At 38.8% G+C, this 6831-nt stretch overlaps 1 non-coding gene across 1 annotated transcript; it reads left to right on the top strand.

The window, feature by feature from the left end:
* Positions 1 to 218: 218 nt before the first annotated feature.
* Positions 219 to 429, top strand: LOC117312277 (small nucleolar RNA U3). Its single transcript, XR_004526535.1, has one exon. It is a non-coding gene; the product is annotated as a small nucleolar RNA U3 (small nucleolar RNA).
* Positions 430 to 6831: the final 6402 nt, after the last annotated feature.

The following is a 6831-nucleotide window of genomic DNA, read 5'->3' as shown; positions in this document are numbered from 1 at the left end:
TCTTGACTATTGATCCTTTCCATGTCTGAAACTGCTGGAATCCTCCCAGACCCCATGACATAAACTTAAGAGAACTAAAATTCCAACAAGGCAAATCCACTAGGAATGAAGTGCCTAACTTAGAAATTAGAAAAAAATACAGAATAAATCTAAAAGTACTTTAGGGATACTGAAGTACTAAAACTTTGAGCAGAAATCAGTAAATTAAAAAACAAAGGTAAAATATTTTTGGGATCATTTGTATATTTCGTTATTAGACAAGTTTCTCTGAATGTGTAGAGCACCCAAAACCACAAGGAAGAGGTACAGCATTCTCTCCTGAGCGTGAAGCCAGCTCTAGGTGTTGCTTCTGCAACTGCCATTAGTCAGTGATAATCCTTCTTCTCTTCCTTTGGGGGAGTAAGAGGGAGAGAATGCTGTCTGAGTGGTTTTGAATGAGAAAACAAACAAACAAAAAACAAAGATAAAGAGGGAGGGATAAATTAGGAGTTGGGGATTAACATAAACACACTACTATATATAAAATAAACAACAAGCACCAACTGTATAGCACAGGGAACTCTACTCAATATCTTGAAATAACGTATAATGGGAAAGAATCTGAAAAAGAAATATATACATATCTGAATCACTTTGCTGTACACCTGAAAAAAATACAACATTGTAAATCAACTATACTTCAATTAAAAAAAGAAAGATAAAGAAAATTAAGTATTGAAAACATCAACCTCACAATAGACTTATCAAAAAAAAAAAAAGAGAGAGAAGACATAAGTTGGTAACTGTATAAAAGAAGACATAACTATACATAAGGCAAAGACTTTTTAAAAAATTGAAGCATTAGTTTAAAATATTCACAGGAAGAAAACCCCAGGACAAAATGGATTTATTGGCAAGTTCCACCAAACTTTTAAGGAACAGATCATCTGAATCTTTTACAAATTATTTCAGAGACTAGAAAAAGATGAATATTAGCCTTTTCATTTATATGGAGCCAGTAAAATCTTGATAGGCAAACCAGTTAAGGACTGTATGAGAAAGGGAAATTAAAGGCCCATTTTACTCATGAATATAAATACAAAAAAATCCTAAATAAAACATTAGCAACTCAACTCCTTTAGTGTATAAAAAAGATAATACACCATTATCAAGTTGGGTTTATCTCAGGTATGCAAGGATGTTTTAAAATTAGAAAATATATTTTTCCAAAGAAGAAATGCAGATGGCCACCAGCCATATGAAAGGATGCTCAACATTGCTAATCATCAAGGAAATGCAAATCAAAACTACAATGATATATCAACTCACACTTGTTTAGAACAGCTATCATCAAAGAGAACACAAATAACAAATATTGGTGAGGAAAAAATTGGTGTGGAGAAAAGGGAATCCTTGTACACTGTTAGTAGGAAGGTAAATTGGTTCAGCCACTATGGAAAACAATATGGAGGATTCTCAAAACACTATAAATAGAGCTACAATATGACTCAGCAATTCCAGTCCTGGATATATATCCAAAAAGCAAAAACAAAAACCCCCAAAAAACACTAATTCAAAAAGATACACCCCAATGTTCATGGCAGAATTATTTACAATTGCCAAGACATGGAAGCAACCTAAGTGTCCATCAACAGATGAATGGATAAGGAAGATGTGGTGTATATGTACAATGGAATGCTACTCAGCCATAAGATAAGGAAGATGTGGTGTATATGTACAATGTACATATATACATTGTACATATATACATTGTACATATATGTACATTGGAGTAGTATTCCATTGAGTAGTATATTCCACTGAGTAGTATTCCATTGTACATATATGTAGTATTCCATTGAGTAGTATATTCCACTGAGTAGTATTCCATTGTACATATATGTACAATGTACATATATACATTGTACATATATACATTGTACATATATGTACATTGGAGTAGTATTCCATTGAGTAGTATATTCCACTGAGTAGTATTCCATTGTACATATATGTACATTGGAGTAGTATTCCATTGTACATATATGTACAATGTACATATATGTACAATATATACATTGTACATATATGTACATTGTACATATATGTACAATGGAATACTACTCAGCCATAAGAAAGAATGAAATTTTGCCATTTGTAGCAACATGGATGGACTTGGAGGGCATTATGATAAGTGAAATAAGTCAGACAGAGAAAGATAAGTACTGTATGATATCACTTGTATGTGGAATCTAAAAAATACAACAAACTAGTGAATATAACAAAAAAAGATGAAGACTCACAGAATAAACTAGTGGTTACCAGTGGTGGGGGGGCAATATATGGATGGGGGAGTGGGAGGCACAAGCTATTGGGTGTAAGACACGCTCAAGGATGTGTTATACAACACGGGAATAGAGTCAATATTTTGTAATGACTGTAAATGAAAGTAACTTTTAAAATTGTATAAAAAATACAGTACTGAGGGAAAATAAATTTAAAGATTTTAAAAAATGAATATGGTCAGAAAAATTAGAAAATACATAAATATTACCACATCAACACACTAAAAGAGATATACTATAAATATGAAAGGAAAACCATTCCATTAATCCATAATTAAAAAAAAGAATTAGCAAACTAGGAGTAGAAGGAAACTTAACTTGATAAAGGATATATTTTTTAAATCTGAAATATATACCATCCTAATAGGAAAATATTAGAAGTGCTCTTTAAAATGAAGAATCAGAAAGGTGGTCCTCTTTCACTCCAAGGTTCTTGAAAAATTAAAGCCACGAGGATAAAAAAAAGAATAACAAGATGGCGGAAGAGTAAGACGCCGAGATCACCTTCCTCCCCACAGATACACCAGAAATACATCTACACATGGAACAGCTCCTACAGAACACCTACTGAACGCTGGCAGAAGACCTCAGACCTCCCAAAAGGCAAGAATAAGCAGAGACAAAAGGATAGGGACGGGACCTGCACCAGTGGGAGGAAGCTGTGAAGGAGGAAAGGTTTCCACACACTAGGAAGCCCCTTCTCGGGCGGAGACTGTGGCTGGCGCAGGGGGAAAGCCTCAGAGCCGCGGCAGAGAGCACAGCAACAGGGGTGCGGAGGGCAAAGCAGAGAGATTCCCGCACAGAGGATCAGGGCCGACCAGCACTCACCAGCCCGAGAGGCTTGTCTCCTCACCCGCTGGGGCGAGCGGGGGTGGGAGCTGAGGCTCGGGCTTGGGTCAGAGCGCAGGGAGAGGACTGGGGTTGGTGGCGTGAACACAGCCTGCAGGGGGTTAGTGCACCACGGCTAGCTGGGAGGGAGTCCGGGAAAAGGTCTGGAGCTGCCGAAGAGGCAAGAGACTTTTTCTTCCCTCTTTGTTTCCTGGTGCGCAAGGAGAGGGGATTAAGAGCGCTGCTTAAAGGAGCTCCAGAGACGGGCGCGAGCAGCGGCTAACAGAGTGGACCCCAGAGACGGGCACGAGAAGCCTGTGTGCGAGACAGGTTACTATCCACACCCCCTTTCTGGGGAGCCTGTGCAGCCTGCCACGGCCAGGATCCCGGGATCCAGGTACAACTCCCCCGGGAGAACGCACGGTGCGCTTCAGGCTGCTGCAACGTCACGATGACCTCTCCCGCTGCAGCTCACCACGCACTCCGTGCCCCTCCCTTCCCCCGGCCTGAGTGAGCCAGAGCCCCCGAATCAGCGGCTCCTTTAACCCCGTCCTGTTGAGCGAAGAACAGACGCCTTCCGGCGACCTACATGCAGAGGCAGGGCCAAATCCAAAGCTGAGCCCCTGGGAGCTGTGAGAACAAAGAAGAGAAAGGGAAATCTCTCCCAGCAGCCTCAGAAGCAGCAGATGAAAGCTCCACAATCAACTTGAAGTACCCTGCATCTGTGGAATACATGAATAGACAACGAATCATCCCAAATTGAGGGGGTGGACTTTGAGAGCAAGATTTATGATTTTTTCCCCTTATCCTCTTTTTGTGAGTGTGTATGTGTATGCTTCTGTGTGGGATTTTGTCTGTATACCTTTGTGTCCACCATTTGTCCTAGGGTTCTATCCTTCCTTCCTTTTTTTTTTTTTTAAATATTTTTTCCTTAATAATTATTTTTTATTTTAATAACTTTATTTTACTTTATCTTCTTTCTTTCTTTCTTTCTTTCTTTCTTTCTTTCTTTCTTTCTTTCTTTCTTTCTTTCTTTCTTTCTTTCTTTCTTTCCTCCCTCCCTCCCTCCCTCCCTCCCTCCCTTCCTTCCTTCCTTCCCTCCTTTAGACAACGAATCATCCCAAATTGAGGAGGTGGACTTTGAGAGCAACATTTATGATTTTTTTCCCCTTTTCCTCTTTTTGTGAGTGTGTATGTGTATGCTTCTGTGTGAGATTATGTCTGTACAGCTTTGCTTCCACCATTTCTCCTAGCGTTCTATCCGTCCATTTTTTGTGTTTTTTTTCTTAATAATTTTTTTTATTTTAATAATTTTATTATATTTTATCTTACTTTATTTTACTTTATCTTCTTTCTTACTTTTTCCCTTCCTTCCCTCCTTCCTTCCTTGCTTCCTCCCTCCCTCCCTCCTTCCCTCTCTTCCTCCTTTCTTTCTTTCTTACGACTTCTACTAATTCTTTCTTTCTATTTTTTTCTCCCTTTTATTCTGAGCCATGTGGATGAAAGGCTCTTGGTGCTGCAGCCAGGAGTCAGTGCTGTGCCTCTGACGTGGGAGAGCCAACTTCAGGACACTGGTCAACAAGAGACCTCCCATCTCCACATAATATCAAATGGCGAAAATCTCCCAGAGATCTCCATCTCAACACCAGCACCCAGCTTCACTCAACAAACAGCAAGCTACAGTGCTGGACATCCTATGCCAAACAACTAGCAAGACAGGAACACAACCCCACCCATTAGCAGAGAGGCTACCTAAAATCATAATAAGTCCAAAGACACCCCAAAACACACCACCAGATGTGGACCTTCCCACCAGAAAGACAAGATCCAGCCTCATCCACCAGAACACAGGCACTAGTCCCCTCCACCAGGAAGCCTACACAACCCACTGAACGAACCTTAGCCTCTGGGGACAGACACCAAAACAACGGGAACTATGAACCTGCAGCCTGCAAAAAGGAGACCCCAAACACAGTAAGATAAGCAAAATAAGAAGACAGAAAAACACACAGAAGATGAAGGAGCAAGGTAAAAACGCACCAGACCTAACAAATGAAGAGGATATAGGCAATCTACCTGAAAAAAAATTCAAAATAATGATAGTAAGGATGATCCAAAATCTTGGAAATAGAATGGAGAAAATACAATAAACATTTAAAAAAGATCTAGAAGAAATAAGAGCAAACAAACAGTGATAAACAACACAATAAATGAAAATAAAAATTCTCTAGAAGGGATCAATAGCAGAATAACTGAGGCAGAAGAACGGATAAGTGACCTGGAAGAAAAGACAGTGGAAAAAACTACTGCAGAGCAGAATAAAGAAAAAAGAACTGAGGACAGTCTCAGAGACCTCTGGGACAACATTGAACACACCAACATTCGAATTATGGGGGTCTCAGAAGAAGAAGGGAAAAAGAAAGGGACTGAGAAAGTATTTGAAGAGATTATAGTTGAAAACTTCCCTAATATGGGAAAGGAAGTAGTTAATCAAGTCCAGGAAGCACAGAGAGTCCCATACAGGATAAATCCAAGGAGAAACATGCCAAGATACATATTAATTGAACTATCAAAAGTTAAATACAAAGAAAAAATATTAAAAGCAGTGAGGGAAAAACAACAAATAACATACAAGGGAATCCCCATAAGGGTAACAGCTGATTTTTCAGCAGAAACTCTTCAAACCAGAAGGGAGTGGCAGGATATATTTAAAGTGATGAAGGGGAAAAACCTACAACCAAGATTACTGTACCCAGCAAGGATCTTGGAGAAATTAAAAGCTTTACAGGCAAGGAAATGCTAAGAGAATTCAGCACCACCAAACCAGCTTTACAACAAATGCTAAAGGAACTTCTCTAGGCAGGAAATACAAGAGAAGGAAAAGACCTACAATAACAAACCCAAAACAATTAAGAAAATGGGAATAGGGACATACATATCGATAATTACTTAAAATGTAAATGGATTAAATGATCCAACCAAAAGACATAGACTGGCTGAATGGATACAAAAACAAAACCCGTATATATGCTGTCTATAGGAGACCACTTCAGACCTAGTGACACATACAGACGCTAAGTGAGGGGATGGAAAAAGGCCTTCCATGCAAATGGAAATCAAAAGAAAGCTGGAGTAGCAATTCTCATATCAGACAAAATAGATTTTAAAACAAAGACTATTACAAGAGACAAAGAAGGACATTACCTAATGATCAAGGGATCAATCCAAAAAGAAGATCTAACAATTGTAAATATCTATGCACCCAACATAGGAGCACCTCAATACATGAGGCAAACACTAACAGCCATAAAAGGGGAAACCAACAGTAACACAGTCATAGTAGGGGACTTTAAGACCCCACTTTCACCAATGGACAGATCATCCAAAATGAAAATAAATAAGGAAACACAAGCTTTAATTGATACATTAAAGAAGATGGTCTTAATGGATATTTATAGGACATTCCAACCAAAAACAACAGAATACACTTTCTTCTCAAGTGCTCATGGAACATTCTCCAGGATAGATCATATCTTGGGTCACAAATCAAGCCTCGGTAAATTTAAGAAAATTGAAATCATATCAAGTATCTTTTCGAACTACAACGCTATGAGACTAGATATCAATTACAGGAAAAAAATCTGTAAAAAATACAAACACATGGAGCCTAAACAATACA

Source organism: Tursiops truncatus, chromosome 4, assembly GCF_011762595.2.
Source record: "Tursiops truncatus isolate mTurTru1 chromosome 4, mTurTru1.mat.Y, whole genome shotgun sequence".
Lineage (NCBI taxonomy): Eukaryota > Metazoa > Chordata > Mammalia > Artiodactyla > Delphinidae > Tursiops > Tursiops truncatus.
This window is presented reverse-complemented; position numbering and strand designations above follow the sequence as displayed.